General features: G+C 46.0%; 1 protein-coding gene and 1 pseudogene across 2 annotated transcripts in view; both read right to left on the bottom strand.

The window, feature by feature from the left end:
- LOC148143034 (uncharacterized) overlaps positions 1-17922 on the bottom strand; it is a 30152-nt gene that overhangs the window by 4411 nt on the left and 7819 nt on the right. The gene's annotated exons all lie outside the window — the stretch shown is intronic.
- On the bottom strand, positions 7407-13285 carry LOC148143035 (uncharacterized; annotated as a pseudogene). Its single transcript, XR_015751081.1, has 2 exons — positions 13194-13285; positions 7407-8656 (listed from the first exon to the last, which is right to left on the bottom strand). The product of XR_015751081.1 is annotated as an uncharacterized LOC148143035 (transcript).

Here is a 17922-nt window from a genome sequence, read left to right as displayed (position 1 = left end):
AATTGCAGACCAGTTAGTTTAACATCTGTTGTTGGGAAGGTGTTAGGGTCAATTATCAAGGAAGCAATATCAGGACGTTTGAAAAGTCAAAACTCTATCCATCAGAGTCAGCATGGTTTTATGATGGGCAAATCAGATTTGACTAAGTTCTTCATAGATGTAACAAGTGGATAATAGGGGTCCTGTAGATGTAATATATCTGGCTTTTCAGAAGGCATTTGCTAAAGTGCCAAGAAAGCGTTAACTCGCAAGGTTAGATCATATGCGATATGAGCTGATTTATCAGCTTGGATAGGTGGCTGGCTGATGGGCAGAAGACAGACAGTCCAAATTGATGGCTTTTTTTTCTGGATGGCAAGAAGTAACTAGTCAGGTGCCACAGGGTTGGGTCCTTGGACCCCAGCTATTTACAATCTACATTAGTGACTTGGATATATGTATAAAAGGCTCATTTGCCAAATTTGTGGATGACACATAAATAGGCGTGATGGTAGATTGCAATGAGGATATATGAACCTTACAAATGGATCTGGATAGGTTAGGAGAGTGGGCCAAAATGTGGCAGATGGAGTTTAAGGTGGATAAATGTGAGGTCATGCATTTTGATCAAAAACAAAACCAGCAAAGCAACCTATTATCTAAGAGAGGGTTTGGGGTGATCTGGTGCAGAGGGATCTGGGTATCCTCATTAATGAGTCACAGAAAACTAGCATGCAGGTACAGTAGATAAGTAAGAAAGTGAATGCAGCATTCGCTTTTATCGCTAAAGGAATAGAACATAAAGGGAAGGAAGTGTTGCTGCAACCAAACATAGCATTGCTGAAACTGCACCTGGAGGATTGTGCCCAGTTTTAAACTCATTTCCCCTTATATGGTTATGGTAGGGGATTTAACTTTCCAACCATAGACCAGGACTGCCATAGGTTTAAGGGTTTAAATGGAGAGGAATTTATTGAGCGTGTTCAAGAAAGATTTCTGACTTAGTATGTGGATATATCTATGGAGAAGGTGCAAAACTTGACCTACTCTTGGGAAATAAGGCAGGACAGCTGACTGAGGTGTCAGTGGGGGTGCACTTTGGGGCCAGCGACCATAATTCTCTTAATTTTAAAATAGTGATGGAAAAGGATAGACCAGATCTAAAAGTTGAAATTCTAAATTGGAGAATGTCTCATTTTGACAGTAATAGGCAAGAACTTTCAAAAGCTGTTTGGGGGCAGATGTTTGCAGGTAAAGAGACAGCTGGAAAATGGGAAGCCTTCAGAAATGAGATAACGTGAATCCAGAGACAGTATATTCCTGTTAGGGTGAAAGGAATGTCTGGTAGGTGTAGGGAATGTTGGATGACTGGAGAAATTGATTGTTTGGTTCAGAAAAAGAAGGAAGCATATGTCAGGTATAGACAGGATAGATTGAGTGAATCCTTAGAGTATAAAGGTAGTAGGAGTATACTTAAAAGGGAAACCAGGAGGGCAAAAACTGGACATGAGATAACTTTGGATTCTCCTTAACCCTATTTGCCAAAGTGTTTTTACAAATACATTAAGGACAAAAGGGTCACTGGGGAGAAAATAGGGCACATCAAAGATGAGCAAGGTAGCCAATGTGTGGAACTACAGGAGGTGGGGGAGATACTAAACAAGTATTTTGCATCAATGTTTACTCTGGAGAAGGACATGAAAAATATTGATTGTAGGGAAATAGATTATAACATCTTTAAAAATGTCCATATTACAGAGGTGGTGGTGCTGGATGTCTTGAAACACGAAGGTGGATAAATCTCCAGGACCTGGTCAGGTGTACCAGAGAACTCTGTGGGAGGCTTCGGGAAGTGATTGTTGGGCCCCTTGCTGAAATATTTGTATCATTGATAGTCACAGGAGAGGTGCCAGAAAACTGGAGGTTGGTTAACGTGGTACCACTAGTTAAGAAAGGTGATAAGGAAAAGCCAGAGAACCTGAAATCGGTGGTGGGCAGGTTGTCGGAGTGAAACCTGAGAGACAGGGTTTATACATAATTGGAAAAGCAAGGACTGATTAGGGATCGTCGGCATGGCTTTGTGCATGGGAAATCAGGTCTCACAAATTTGATTGAGTGCTTTGAAGAAGTAACAAAGAAGATTGATGAGGGCAGAGCAATGGACACGATCTATATGGACTTCAGTAAGGTGTTTGACAAGGTTCCCCAAGGGAGACTGGTTAGCAAGGTTAGATCTTTTGGAATACAGAGAGAACTAGCCCTTTGTATACAGAACTGGCTCAAAGGTAGAAGGTGGTGGTGGAGAGTTGCTTTTCAGACTGGAGGCTTGTGACCACTGAAGTGCCACAAGGATCGGTGCTAGGTCCACTCCTTTCTGTGTTTTTTATGCAAATGACTTGGATGTGAACATAGATGTATAGTTAGTAGGTTTACTGATGACACCAAAATTGGAGGTGTAGTGAACAATGAGGAATGTTACCTCAGATTACAATGGGATCTTGATCAGATGTGCCAATGGGCTGAAGAGTGGCAGATGGAGTTTAATTTAGATGAATGCGAGGTGCTGCATTTTGGAAAAACAAATCAGAGCAGCACATCTACACTTAATGGGAAGGTTCTAGGGAGTGTTGTTGAACAAAGAGACTTTGGAGTGCAAGTTCACAGTTCCTTGAAAGTGGAGTTGCAGGTAGATAGGATAGTGAAGGTGGTGTTTGGTATACTTTCCTTTATTGGTCAGAGTATTGAGTATAGGATTTGAGAGGTCATGTTGTGGCTGTACAGGAGAATGTTTAGGCCCCTTTTGGAATAAGTGTACAATTCCAGCATCCTTCCTCTTGGAAGGATGTTGTGAAACTTGAAAGGGTTCAGAAAAGATTGACAAGGATGTTGCCAGGGTTGGAGGATTTGAGCTATAGGGAGAAGTTGACTAGGCTGAGGCTGTTCTCCCTGGAGTGGAGGCGGCTGAGGGGTGACCTTAGAAGTTTTATAAAATCATGAAAATCATGGATAGGGCGAATAGCCAAGGTCTTTTCCCCCAAGATGGAGGAGTCCAAAACTAGAAGGTATAAGTTTAAGATGAGAGGGGGAAAGATTTAAAAAGGAACTAAGGGGCAATGTTTTCATGCAGAAGGTAGAGTGTTATGGAATGAGCAGCCAGAGGTAGTGGTGGGTACAATTACAACATTTAAAAAGGTGTCTAGATGAATAGTTCATATTTAGAGGAATATGGAGCAAATGCTGGAACTTGGAACTGGGCCAGATTGGAACATCTCGTCGGCATGGATGAGTTGAATGAAGTGTCTGTTTCTGTCCATGTGACTCTATAAGTCTTTAACTGCTATGACTGAAACTAGACCTTTTTTACTGATAATCTTCCTGCTGGATTTTTTTAGTGCACCCAGTTTCAGTCGATTTCTGGTGGGGAAAATTGGCATATGTCCTGTATCCTGGAAATTCTGAAAAATAAAAATAAATAATTCTCTCTGTGAATGGTACAATCCACACCCAATGATGTGAATGGTACAATCCTCTCCTCCACAACCCTCCACCTTTGAATGATGCAATCGTTCCCCTCTGAATGGTATAATCCTTTACTCCCCCACAGCCATTAAGGGTACAATCCTCCCAAATCTCAATGGTACGATCCTTTCCACACCACCCCGAATGAATGGTACCATCCTCCCCGAGCTGGGATTCCCCAATCCCTTTCTGTTTCACATTTCCGAAGCCTTTCCCATTTTGAGAACAGTCTCTGTTTCTGGTCTTCCCACCAAAGTGCATAACCTCAGACTTTACCACATTGTATTCCATCTGCCCCTTCTCTGACCATTCTCCTGGGCTGTCCAAGCATTCTCAGCATGGACCCCTTTGGAACTCCAAAGACCCCTTTATGCCAACTCCCTGCCTTCTGCCAGTCAGCCAATCCTCTATCCGTGCCAGTACCTTGCTCCTACACCAGGGACTCTTATCTTACTTAGCAGCCTCCTGCACGGCACCTTGTCAAAGGCCTTCTGGAAATCCAAATCGCTCACATCCACTGGCTCTCCCTTTGTCTAACTTACTCACTACCTGCACAAAGAATCCGAATAGATTTGTCAGACATGACCTCCTGTTGTCAAAGCCATGCAGACTCTGTCCTGTTTTAACATGCACCTCCACATACTTCCCACTCTCACCCTTCATAAAACCTGTTAAGTTTACCCATTTTTACCATAAATACGTTGTTCTGCTCTTTAAAATGAATTCAAGTTTAAAGATTTCATATTATGTATGTACACTACCTTTGCCCTTCATAATATTTAGCACAAGGTATGAAACTGACTGACTGCATCAAGTAAAGGAGTTAGTAATAGTGAGAAAGGAGTGGCTAAATATCTAAACGTACCCATGCAACGGTCAAGAAGGCACAACAACGCCTTTTCTTCCTCAGGATGCTCAAGAAATTCGGCATGTCCATAATGACACTCACCAACATTTACAGATGCACCACAGAAAGCATTGAATCTGGGTGCATCACGTCCTGCTACGGCAACTGTTCTGCCGAGGACCGGAAGAAACTACAGAAGGTGGTGTGCACAGCACAGTCCATCACGGAAGCCAACCTCCCACTCATGTCATCCATCTACACTTCTCGTTGTCGTGGAAAGGCTACCAACCTCAAAGACCCCTCCCACCCCGGGATTGATCTCCTGCACCATCTTCTGTCAGGCAGAAGATACAGAAGCTTGAACACATGTACCAACAGGTTCAAGAATAGCTTCTTCCCTGCCATTATTAGACTGCTGAATGGTGCTCTCCAATTTGAAATCTAATGTTGCTTCTGCGCACCTCTTGTGCAGCTGTAACCCTGTATGCCTCACTCTGTCTAAGCGCAGTATGACCTGCATGTCCTTGGTTTGCTCGGATCTGACTGTACTGCTGATAAAACAAAACTTTTAACTCTACTTAGGTACATAGCACAGTACAGGCCCTTCGGCACTCAATGCAGTACCGGCCCTTTATCCTACTCTAAGATCAGACTGACCTACATACCATTTATTGTACTAACTTTCATGTACCTATCCAAGAGTCGATTAAATGTCCCTAATGTATCTGACTCCACTACCACTGTTGACAGTGCATTTCACACAGCCACCACTATCTGAGTAGAGAAACTACTCTGACATCTCCCCGAAACCTTCCTCCAATTACCTTAAAATTATGCCGGGAGTGTGGTGCTGGAAAACCATAGCAGGTCAGGCAGCAGCCAAGGAGCAGGAGAATTGATGTTTTGGGCATAAGCCCTTCATCAGGAACGAGGCTTGTGGGCCGGGGGTGCTGAGAGATAAATGGGAAGAGGGTGGGGTTGGGGACAAGGTAGCTGAGAATGCCATAGGTAGATGAAGGTAGGTGTATGGATGTGTGTGTGTGTGTGTGTGTGTGTGTGTGTGTGTGAGAGAGAGAGAGGTGGGGGTTGGGGTGGCAAGATGATAGTTCGGAGGGGGTTATGGTGCAGATAGATAGGAAAAAATGATGGACAGGTCAGAAGGGGCAGCGCCAAGTTGGAGGCTTGGGACTGGGATAAAGTGGGGGAGGTGAGGAAACTGTTGAAATCCACATTTGTCCTGTGGGGTTGCAGGGTTGCAAGGCAGAGTATGAGGTGTTCCTCCTCCAGGCATCAGGTAGTAACGGTTTGGCGATGGATAGGTTGGAGAAGTGGGTGGAGCTGATAGATTGAAAAGTTGATGGACAGGTCAAGAGGGCGTGCTGAGTTGAAGGCACGGGACTGGCATAAAGTGGGGGGGGGGGGGGGGGAGGGTGGAAAATGATGTCTAGCATCTGCAGTCCTCATTTTCTCCTCCTTAAAATTATAGACATTTGTAAGGGGCATGGATAGGGTGAATACCCAAGGTCTTTCCCCAGGTAGGGGAGTCCAGTACTAAAGGGGCAGAGGTTGAAGGTGAGTGGGGAAAGGGATCGGAGGGGCAACATTTTCACGCAGAGGGTGGTGCGTGTATGGAATGAACTGCCAGAAGTGGTGGAGGCTGGTACAATTACAACATTTTGTGGGCGGCACGGTGGCACAGTGGTTAGCACTGCTGCCTCACAGCGCCAGAGACCCGAGTTCAATTCCCGCCTCAGGCGACCGACTGTGTGGAGTTTGCACATTCTCCCCGTGTCTGCGTGGGTTTCCTCCGGGTGCTCCGGTTTCCTCCCACACTCCAAAAATGTGCAGGTTAGGTGAATTGGCCACGCTAAATTGCCTGTAGTGTTAGGTGCAGGGGTAAATGTCGGGGAATGGGTCTGGGTGGGTGCGCTTCGGCGGGTCGGTGTGGACTTGTTGGGCCGAAGGGCCTGTTTCCACACTGTAAGTAATCTAATCTAATCTAAAAAAAAAATCTAATTTAAAAGGCATCTGGATGGGGATATGAATAGGAGGGGTACAGATGAACATAGACCAAATGCTGGCAAATGGGTCACTAGATTCATTTAAGATATGGACTGAAGGGTTTGTTTCAGGCTCTACAACTCTATAACTATGTCTACATAGTTGAAACCAATTTCACAAAATGAGGAATAGGTCATTCACCCCTTACAGCCTGTCCTGAGCTGTGGCCTAACTGCACATATTCCAGTGCAAGTTTCAGAAAGATTTCAGCAGCTCTTTTAAAAAATTGAAATGCGTTTAGACTTCAATGATGTTTCTGAATATATCATTTTAGCTATTCTCAATTTTAAAGATAAGAGTTTCGAGTGAACACAGCCCACACCTCCCAGTGCAGCCAGTAACCTTTACAATGCTGATGAAACGATGCAGTACCTGTACTCCTTAAACATTTACAATTTCTAACGATACTAGCTACTCATTCACTGCTCCACCTGATACACGACATTAGAAACTTGGTGCAGGAGGCTGGAAGAAATGAGCAGCTTTAAAACAAAAAACCATCTGGAGCTCAAAGCTTTCAATGAGAGTCTGAGCCCAGCACTAAGTTCAGGTAACCTTTATTGTGACCCAACTTTGTTACAGCTTCAGATCTCCCCCAGCAAAAAGATGTAGAGAAAGTAGCTGCTTTTTAAATAGCTCAAGGTCAAAGCGCACACACTCCCCCGCCCCCCCACCCCACCTCACTTTCTTTACTATCGGTCAGCACAGAGTTGTCCCTTTTTAATTGGATCCTTGGTACAGCCTTAACCCGTGGGGCCGGGAACGGGGGCAGTGTGGAGTGAAACAGACTGCTGTGGGTCTGGAGTCACGTGTAGGCCAAACCAGATAAAGGATGCAGCTGGGACGACTGAGTTAATCCTTTCCCACAACGGCAGTGCCCTTCCCTAAAAAGGGCGTGAATCAGATTGGGGTTTTCTCTCCCCTTCCCCCCCACCCACAGAAAATGGTTTCATCGTTAGATTCTGACCGTATTCCAATTCCGCCATCTGCTGCAGTGGTATTCAAACCCAACAGATCCCAGAACTGGGTTAATAGTCCAGTCGATAACGGCACTCGGCAGTCGCTTTGTCAGTCCCCCTGCGATGGCACGTGAAGTCGCTGGTGGCTCCGGAGGTGGGAGGAGCGGGTGAAAGCCTTCCCACACTCAGGGAAGCTGAAGGGCCTCTCCCCTGTGTGGACTCGCCGGTGGGTCAGCAGGGAGGAGGAATCGCTGAAGGCCTTCCCGCACTCGGGACAGCAGAAGGGCCTTTCCCCCGTATGGACTCGCCGGTGGGTCAGCAGGGAGGAGGAATAGCTGAAGGCCTTCCCACACTCGGAACATTTGAAGGGCTTCTCCCCCGTGTGGACCCGCTGGTGCCTCAGCAGGGAGTAGGAATAGCTGAAGACCTTCCCGCAATCAGGACAGCTGAAGGGCCTCTCCCCTGTGTGGACCTGCTGGTGGGTCAACAAATTGGAGGAACGGCTGAAGGCCTTCCCGCACTCGGGGCAGCTGAAGGGGGGTCTCCCCCGTGTGGACCCGCTGGTGCCTCAGCAGGGTGGAGGAATCGCTGAAGGCCTTCCCACACTCGGGACAGCTGAAGGGCCTCTCCCCCGTATGGACTCGCCGGTGGGTCAGTAGGGAGGATGAATCGCTGAAGGCCTTCCCACACTCGGGACAGCTGAAAGGCCTCTCCCCCGTGTGGATCCGCTGGTGCCGAAGCAGGGTAGAGACCTGGGTAAAGCCCTTCCCGCACTTGGGACAGGAAAACGGCCTCTCCCCGGTGTGGATGCGCCAATGAATCTCCAGGTCAGACGGAGTACGGAAGCCTTTCCCACAGTTACCACACTTCCACGGTTTCTCCATGTCCAAAGCTTCAGCCACAAGCAAACGCATGTCCTGCCCCTCACTGCTGTGAGTTCCTCTTTCCAGGGCGTATAACTGTTTCAGGCTCCACTCTAGTACGCAGCAACAGTAGGGTCTCTCATCCAGTCCCACTGATAATGAAAATGTACTGAAATAGGAACTAAAAAGCTTTGCTCCTTCTCACAGAATTGTAATCAAAAATCGTGGCTGTCCCAGTCGATTGAGTGACTGTCAGATATTGATGTGAAAGTGAGGACCGCAGATGGGGGAGAGTCAGTGTTGAACAGTGCGGCGCTGGAAAAGCACAGCAGGTCAGGCAGCATCCGAGGAGCAGAAGAGTCAACATTTCAGGCATAAGGCCTTCATCTGTTCATTTTGAAACTTTTGTCTTCAGATCTTCAAATACTCTGGAAAAAGAGATTACAAAAGTCATCACTGTCAGTGCAGGGTAGAAATTCAGAACAAGCTATTCTACTTTCTGTGGAGCATTCTTTTTTGTTATTCCACAAAATTGAAAGCAACATCCTTCTCTCCCTCTCCCCCTCTCTGTTCTCACTCCGCTCTAAGTAATTCTCCTGAAGGTGCTGATTCAGGATCAGAACAGCAAAAACGTCAAGATTTACATATTGGATAACTCCACCTGAAAGTTAATATCTTTCACAACATTGGGATACTGCCGAGAGTGAGCAGGTCTGATGTTGGGAAGCAAAACAAAATGTGTCAATTCAGGATGAATCGGGAATGCAGCTTGAGGAATAACCAGACACGTCAAGGTATTAACACAGACACCAGAGAGAAACTGAACAGAAGAGACGTGGCAAACGTTAGCAGAAAGCCAGAGTCATTAAGATATACCGCACAGTAACAGACCTTTTGGTCCAATTCGACGATGCTGACCAGATATTGTAAATCAATTTAGTCCCATTTGCCAGCACTTGGCCCATACCCCTTGGCCAATCCACCCTACGTTGCACATCCCTGGACACTATGTGTAAGTTAGCATGGCTAACCCACACAAACCTGCACCTCCTTGGGCATGATGGGTACTTTAACATGTGCAATCCACCCTCACCTGCACATCCCTGGGCACTATGCATAATTTAGCATGGTCAATCCACCCTAACCTGGGTAAAGGTTAAAAATCACACAAACCCGGGTTATAGTCCAACAGGTTTATTTGGAAGGACCCGTTCAGAGCACTGCTCCTTCATCAGGTGGTTGTGGAGAATAAGACCATAAGGCACAGAATTTATGGAAAGACATTTGTGGCCTGCCACTGAAATGATATATCGGTCAAATCTGGATTGTTAAGTCTTTCATCTTTTAGAATGGATTGCAGGTATCATTAATATGTAAATCCCAGAACTTCCTGTAAGGCACCCTCTCAAGATAACATAAGGCTTTACAACAAACGGTGGCAGCTCAGCTCAGACAATGCATTAAAGGTATGAGGTCAGAGTTTGCCTGTATCTCAGTCATGAGTCAGACTGGTTTTATTTTCAAAGCCGGAATTTATAAAATATTATCTGGATTGACTGCCTGCATGAACTGCCGAGTCTCATCCACCAGCTGAAATGACTGGATAGGGAGGGTTTGATCCCCACAGGGCAATGAATTCCCACTTTCCACCAAAATCCCAAATGTCCACACTCACTCAGTTGCTCTCTCACAAATCAAATATTTCATTGTAATTTCTTCTGCTCCCAGTAAGGGCAAAAAATCTTTGAAAGTTGCTCTGAAAGTCCAGTCTTCACAACCAGACTCCTGCTTTCACCGAAGCCAATTAGTCATACAGCACGGAAACAGACCCTTTGGTCAAACTCGTCTGTGCCAAACAGATATCCAAAATTAATCTGGTCCCATTTGCCAGCATGTGGCTCTTATGGTTCTATACCATTCCTATTCATGTACCCAGCCAGATGCATTTAAAAGATAATTGTACCAGCCTCACCACTTCCTCTGGCAGCTCGTTCCATACATCCACAACCCTCTGCGTGAAAAAGTTGCCCCTCAGGGCCCTTTTAAATCATTCCCCTCTCACCTCAAAACCCTCTAGTTTTGGACTCTCCTACCTTGGGGAAAAGACCTTGGATATTCACCCTATCCATGCTCGTTATAAACCTCTATAAGGCTGCCCCTCAGCCTCCGATGCTCCAGCGAAAATATCCTGGATCTACTCAGCCTTTCCGTGTGGTCCAAACCCTCCAAGTCTAGCAACATCCTCGCAAATCTTTTCCGACCCCTCTCAAAGTTTCACAAGTTCTTTCCGAAAGCAGGGAGACCAGAACTGGACGCACTATTCCAAAAGTCACCTTACCAATGTACAGCCACAACATGATCTCCCAATGCCTCTACTCAATATGCTGACCAATAAAGGAAAGCATACCAAACACATTCTTCACTATCCTGTCTACCTGCGACTCCACTTTCAAGGAGCTATGACCCTGCACTCCAAGGTCTCTTTGTTCAGCAACACTCCCCTTCACTGTGCCAGTCCTGCCTGGATTGCTTGACCAAAATGCAAAACCTCATTTCTCTAAATTAAACTCCATCTGCCACTCCTTGGCCCATTGGTCCATCCGATCAATTCTAATTTATAGTGAATTCTGCTTCCTCTCATTCTCGAGAAGCTGAAAATCTCCATCCCACACACTGTCCCTCCCTTCTCACTTTGTAGAACCTAATCCCTGCTGTATCTCATCCTGAAGGGTCTGGTTCATGCTGTTTAACAGGCCCACACTCAGGGGAGATCTAATTGAAACATTCAGAATACTGAACGGCCTGGACAGAGTGGACGTTGGAAAGATCTTTCCATTGGGAGGAGAGACTCGGGCTCGAGGCACAGTCTTAGAGTAAAGGGAAGACCCTTTACATTGGAGGTAAGGAGAAACGTCTTCAGCCAGAGAGTAATGAATCTATGGAATTAACTGCCACAGAAGGCTGTGGAGGCCAGGTCACTGAGGATATGTAAGACTGAGATAGATAGGTTCTTGAGTATCAAGGGGATCGAGGGTTACGGGGAAAAAGCAGGAGAACGCGGATAAGAAACTTAACAGCCACAATTGAATGGTATGAGCAAACCCAATGGGCTGAATGGCCTAATTGCTGTTCCTATATCTGATGGTCTCTTGCTGTCCTGGACACAAACTGTATGAATCCAAGTAAGATTCTGTTAATCCATTTTTTAAGATTAGAATCAGTCTAACCGTTGTGGTACAGACAGCCTCACACAGGGAAACTCACACCTTCAATACGTTATCTGGGACAACATGATACCAATTGGGAATGTAACTTTTAAAAAAGGTTTTGCTATTTACATATGAAAGAACTAAAACCAACATGGTTATTCTAAAAGAGGAGAGACTTAACAACAATCCAGGTCTTTTTCAATATATAATTTCAGTTACATCCCACTGTAAACTTTTGCTATAAATTCAGTGTCTTACAATGGTATTCTTCACAACCACCCGATGAAGGAGCAGCAATCTGAAAGCTAGTGCTTCCAAATAAACCTGTTGGACCATAATCCTGTGTTTTTGATTTTTAACTTTGGACACAGAGCGTGAGAATTGGGAGCAGGAGTTGGTCATTTGGTCTTTGGAGCCTGAACCAGCATTGAACAGACCATAACTGGATATGAATCTTCCTACATCTCGGTGGATAGGCTGGGACTTTCTTCACTGGAGCACAGGAGGTTGAGAAGTGACCTTATAGAGGTTTATAAAATCATGAGAAGTATACATGAGGTGAATGGCAGGTGTCATTTCCCTCAGGTGGGGGTTGAAAAGACTTGAGGCAGCTTTTTTTTTTTAAATACAGTAGTTCACGTGTGGAATGAATGTCCAGAGGAAGTGATGTTACTTTCAAAAGACATTTGGTTAATTACATGAATAGGAAAGGTTCGGAGGGATATGGGCCAAACACAGGTAGGTGGGACTAGATTAGTTTGTGAATATATTCAACGTGGTCTAGTTGGACTGAATGGTCTGTTTTTTTTGCTGTATGACTGTAACTGTTCTGTACTTGTCTTAAAAACATTTTCTTGCTTTCTCCCATAAACATCCACTTTATTGTTGCTCAAAACTCAGATGAACTCAGCCTTGAATATATTCAATGACCACTAACTGCAGGAAGGCATCCACAATTCTGAACACAATTCCTCTTGTTAATATACCACTTGCTTTGCTGATTGCTTGCTGCACCTGTCTGACAACTGGCAGTGACTGGTGTAGAAAGACACTGAGCCCCCTTTCTATATCCACATATCATTCCCTATTCCCTTGTGCCTGAAACATCGACTGTCCTGCCCCTCAGATGCTGTCTGACCTGCTGTGCTTTTCCAGCGCCACACTTACTGACTCTAATCACCAGTATCTGCAGATCTCACTTTCTCCACATCTCAGTATATCACCATTTAAATAATACACTTCCTTTCTGCTCTTTTTCACAACTTCACATTGTTGTACTCTTTTTCTCATGTTTTCCAATTGTGGTCTTCTCTACATTGGGGAGACTGAGCATAAACTTGGGAACGGTTTGCTGAGCATCGCAGGCAGGTCCACAGAGGTTGACTGGACCTCCCAGTCACTACCCACTTTAATTCCCCTTCCCCCTCCCTTTCTGAAAAGATTATCTTAGGCCTTCTCCATTACCACAATGAACCAAACAGCAAATTGGAGGAACAACACCTCATCTTCCGCCTGGGCAGCCTATAGCCTAGAGGACTCAACATTGAGTTCTCCAGTCTCAAATAACCTCACTTCCCATTCTCCCCCCCCCCCCAAACGACTCCCTTCTCAGCTCCTCCCCCTCATCACTCATGAACCAGATTTATTCCTCCCATTCACCAACCAGGTCAGACCTTTCACCTATCCCCAATTCACCACCCTGCCCCAAGGACACTCTTTATCTGCACCTATCCCCAATCCTGAAGAAGGGTTACACCTGAAACATCGACTTCTCCACCTCCTGATGCGACCTGGCTTGTTCTTCCAGCCTCCTGCATGTCTATTTTGCCAATTGCGACACAGACGTGGAGCAACGTTTCTAGAGTCTGTCCACTCCGATTCACTACCTTTCCTTTCAGTTGCTGCAAGTCAACAACTGAAGCCCTGAATGAAAAAAAAAGAAATGGAAAAGGTGGTGAGAGAAGAGAGTGCCGTACTCACAGATGTTGGACAGAGGAAGGAGATTGCAGTCTGGGGTGAAGCTCAATCTTCATTCAGAGAAACAGGAGCAGGAGAAGCAGCTTCAGAAACTCAGGGTCCAACTTCCGCATTCAGACAATGGGGTGGCTCTGATTGGCAGGAGGACTAGACTCCTTCTGGTCCTCCTGTACTCCCTATTGGTCAATCAAAAGAAGATCGCGCGCCTTTTTGTGCGGACTGCGATGATCATACCCAGTGTTTTTGCTGACACCCGGCGAGCATGCGCACGGCTTGCTGACACCGGCAAACACGCGCTGTATGCTCTATCGGATGCTGGTGTTCCTGACAGATTTTAAGTGTTCAAATGCCAATAGGAAAAAAAGGGGTCGAGCCACAATACGTTTTCCCCGTGGCTCGACATTTTATTGCTTTTGCATTTTGTCTCGCTGCTCAACCTTTGTACGTCTTTTACCCTTGTTGAGAGAGTCTCCCCGTGAGCTGACTGTGGGCAGCGCTTTAACCAGTTACACAGACTGAAGAAACATTACACTATTCGCAGGAGGGAGTGACTGTACACGTTTCCTGAGTGTGATCACACTTTCAATTGTTCATCGGAAACACAGAGCCAAAAAGTCACCAGAACTGCGGAGAAGTTGTGGAAATGTGGGGACTGAGGGAAGGGATTCCATTCCCTGTGGGCACTGGAGATTCATCAGCTCAGTTGCAGTACGGAGAGGCCGTTCTTCAAAAAATTATTACAACATTATTTCCCATTGACAAAAACACATTCACGCTGCCTGATTACCTTGAACTTATACAAGCGCCCTGTCATAATATCTTTTATAATAGCTTTGAACATTTTCCCCATTACATATGTTAAGTTAAATGGTCTGCAGTTTCCTGTTCTCGGTCTCCCTTTTTGAAGAAAGGATTTTTCCAATCTAAAGAAACCATCCCTGAAACTAATGAGGTTTGGAAAATTAAAACCAATACATTAACTATTACGGGGAGAATGCGGGTAAGTAGAGTTGAAATGCCCATCAGCCATGATTGAATGGCAGAGTGGACTCGATGGGCTGAATGGCCTTACTTCCACTCCTATGTCTTATGGTCTTATTTCACTCGCTAATTTCTCTTTAAGAGTCTAGGATGAATTCCTTCAAATACCCGGGACTTATCAGCTCGTAGTTCCAACAGTTTACTCAGTACTAATTCTTGGTGATTGTAATTTTCTTCAGTTCCTCCCTCCCTTTCAATTCCTGATTTACAGCTAGTTCCAGGGTGTTACTTGTATCCTCTCTAGTGAAGTCAGATTCAAACTCTTTTCAATTCATGTGCCATCTCTTTATCCTCCGTTACTGAATCCCCAGACTCATTTTTGTTAACTTTTTTTTTAAGAAAAGCTGACAAAACTTTCCACCTGTTTTTATAATTTTTTTAGCTAACTTTCTAACCTTAATTGCCGTGCTACTGCCTGCATTATTTCTGATATTTTGCCACAGCTCCCAACTCTAGCATCAACTTGTCTGCATATTTTATTGAACTGACCTTGATTACGTAATGCAAAACACACATGGGCAAATCTTTCCTCTCCAGAAAGTCTTAGTACTTAACATGATAAAATTCACTTTGAAATATTGTTCATCCAAATTTTACCAAGCACATACTACAGATTCAACATCCCACAATGACACCCAGTTTTGTTATGATCTTTAATTCTGAAGAGAAATTTGAATACCCAATGATTAACTGGGAGAACTCTTCATTAAGTTTTCACATTTTTAAACAAATAAAAATTACCAATTAATTGGAGTCTTGATAGTTTATTCACTTTCTGGGAATAGTCCAAGGGATGCAACATCTCTCTAGGATTCACTTGAATCCTTCTCAGGATTCCAAGTATTCCTGGTAATTGTATGTGGGAAAAGATCTGCCACCCTGGCAACCCACAATAGGCCCACAAAAGCAAAATTGGCCAAACTGTACCAAAACACCCAGAATGTCTTAGCAGGGACCAAGCAGGCTGACAAGTGAAACTAGACAGCACTTGCAGACAAGGGAATACCTGTACAGCTCAAGTACCCACTAACAATGACAGAGTACCACAGCTATCACAAGGCCCTGAGGGCAGTTTCACAACACAGCAATACCAAAGCCACACAAAGGACAGGTCAGACAGAGAGGCACCAGCAAGAGCATTGCTCCCAGGACAGGACAATGGAAGCACCTCACCGCTTCAGAGGAGACATTAGCACCTACCTGCGAAGACGAATGGAAGCTCCTGATCCATCGATACTGTCAGAATGTTGCTTTGTGTAGAGAATTAGGACATTCCTCTGATAACTGTTTTGCGATTCGCATCATTGTAACTAGATTACTCCATTTCCAGCAGCAACATTTCACTGCCACCCAGAGAATTGGCTATGAGGTTGCTTTACTATCCAAAGCCATCATGTCCCTACAATGTGCCCCTGCCCTAAACCCCACCACCCTGCTTCCACTCACTCTGACCACTATTACGGATGAACACAACTGTTTAGACCTTGTCCAGCAGGTCGTTGCCCCATGCCCTGACCTCTCTGAAACACCTCTAGACAACTCTGACCTCATATTCTACACATATGGCTCATCCTTCAGGCCCTCAGACCACTGCACACTGGCAGGATGTGCCCTCTGCACTCCTTTCACAGTTCTAGAGTCAGCTGCACTGCCAAATGGCACATCTGCACAAGCTGCAGAGCTGTTTGCACTCACTAGGGCTTGTGTCATTGCTAAAGGACACACAGCAAACATTTATCCTGACTCCAGATATGCCTTCGGAGTCATCCACGATTTTGGCACATTCTGGAAACAGAGAGGCTTCATCACGTCAGCAGGGAGGCCACTACAACACGCTACGCTGATTTCTAATCTCCTGGAAGCAGCCCTGTTACCCTCAGCCCCAGCAATTATCAAATCCCGTACCCATACCTCAGCCACTGACCCGGTCACCCTCGAGAATGCCTCAGCTGACACAGCAGCCCGGAAGTTGCACTGCACCCCACCATCTACATCCTGCAGGCTTCCATATTCCCTGACCCCATGGAGGCTGTGCAAGCTACCCAAGAAACTGCTCCACAGCAGGAAAAGGACAGTTGGGCCTGCACTGGGGCCACACAATCTCCTTCCCTCAACCTGCTAATACACCCTGATGGCCACATCATTTGCCCAAGTGCCCACCTACACACACTGGCCCTAGCAGCCCACAGCATTGGCCATACAGGCAAGAGGGGCATGATACACACTGTAACGCAGTCCTGGTATGGACCAGGATTCACTGCCGCTGCCCAAGTCCTGCTGTCACAGTGCCTCATCTGCCTGCAGAACAATGCAGGGAAGCCAGTTGTCAAGTACCTGCCAGTTCCTGAGGGGCCTTTCAGCCTCTTACAGATTGACTTCACACACAAATACAGGGTTACAAGTACATCCTGGTCATCAGAGACATGTTCTCCGAATGGATGGAAGCATTTCCCACAAGAAAGGATGATGCATGTATGGTAGTAAAATGCTCCTCAAGGATGTCATCCCCAGATTTGGAGTTCCCAGTAGCATAACGACGGAGAGGGGGACTCACTCACGGCTTAGCTCGTGACCGGCATTAGCGAGGCACAAGGGATACCACAGCGACACCCCATCCCCAACCAACCCGTTGTCAGGCATGGTTGAGCGGATGAATGGCATCCTGAAGACCACACTGACTGAAACCACCCAGAAAACAGGACTGACCTGGTCAGACACCTTGCCACTTGCCCTCTATGCTACACATACGCAGCCAAACTGAACAGCTGTGCTCACCGCTTTTCAAGTACTTATGGGGCAGCCTATGCCCACTGCCACCAGACCCCTGACACTCACCACAGACACAGCCCTGCTTCTGACACAAGAGGCCCCACTAGAGTATGTCCAGGCCCGAAGCAGGAGCATTAGTGCTCACACAACTAGGTCAGGGCTGCATTGCCCACACCCCAATCATTGCCCATTCATCTGTTCTGACCTGGGGACTATGTCATGATCAAATCACTAGAAAAAGATTCTCTCTCCCCTCTCGGTGGAAAGGTCTGTACCTGATCCTGATGACAATCCGGACTTCTGTGAAACCGGAAGGATGGCCCGAATGGACACATACCACCCGCTGCAAGAGGGCTCCACAACCTCTGAACAGGGACCACACAGAGGAAGGCACCACTCCGAACACAGAGGATGAATCCAGCTGCTCGCGGCAGCCATCACCATCTGATCTGTCTGACCATCACACTGTGGCTTGCTGGTAAACAGGCCCAAGGGGCAGCACATTTCATAATCCACTGTGATTTGCAGGCCAACACCTTCCTCAAAATGGCTCATGGGTATGCGATTTAATCAAACCCGCTGCTGGGTCTGCACTAGGTCCCTGTCCACTCTCACGGGGGGTATTTCCTTAGCCTCAATCCCCTTAAATATCTCTGACATGGTGGAATGGTGCCTGGAGCCAGACAGGTCCCCTGAAG

The sequence above is a fragment of the Chiloscyllium plagiosum genome, unplaced genomic scaffold (assembly GCF_037043375.1).
Source record: "Chiloscyllium plagiosum isolate Xiang-an unplaced genomic scaffold, Cpla_swu_hap1 HiC_scaffold_27, whole genome shotgun sequence".
In the NCBI taxonomy this organism is placed as follows: Eukaryota; Metazoa; Chordata; class Chondrichthyes; order Orectolobiformes; family Hemiscylliidae; genus Chiloscyllium; species Chiloscyllium plagiosum.
This window is presented reverse-complemented; position numbering and strand designations above follow the sequence as displayed.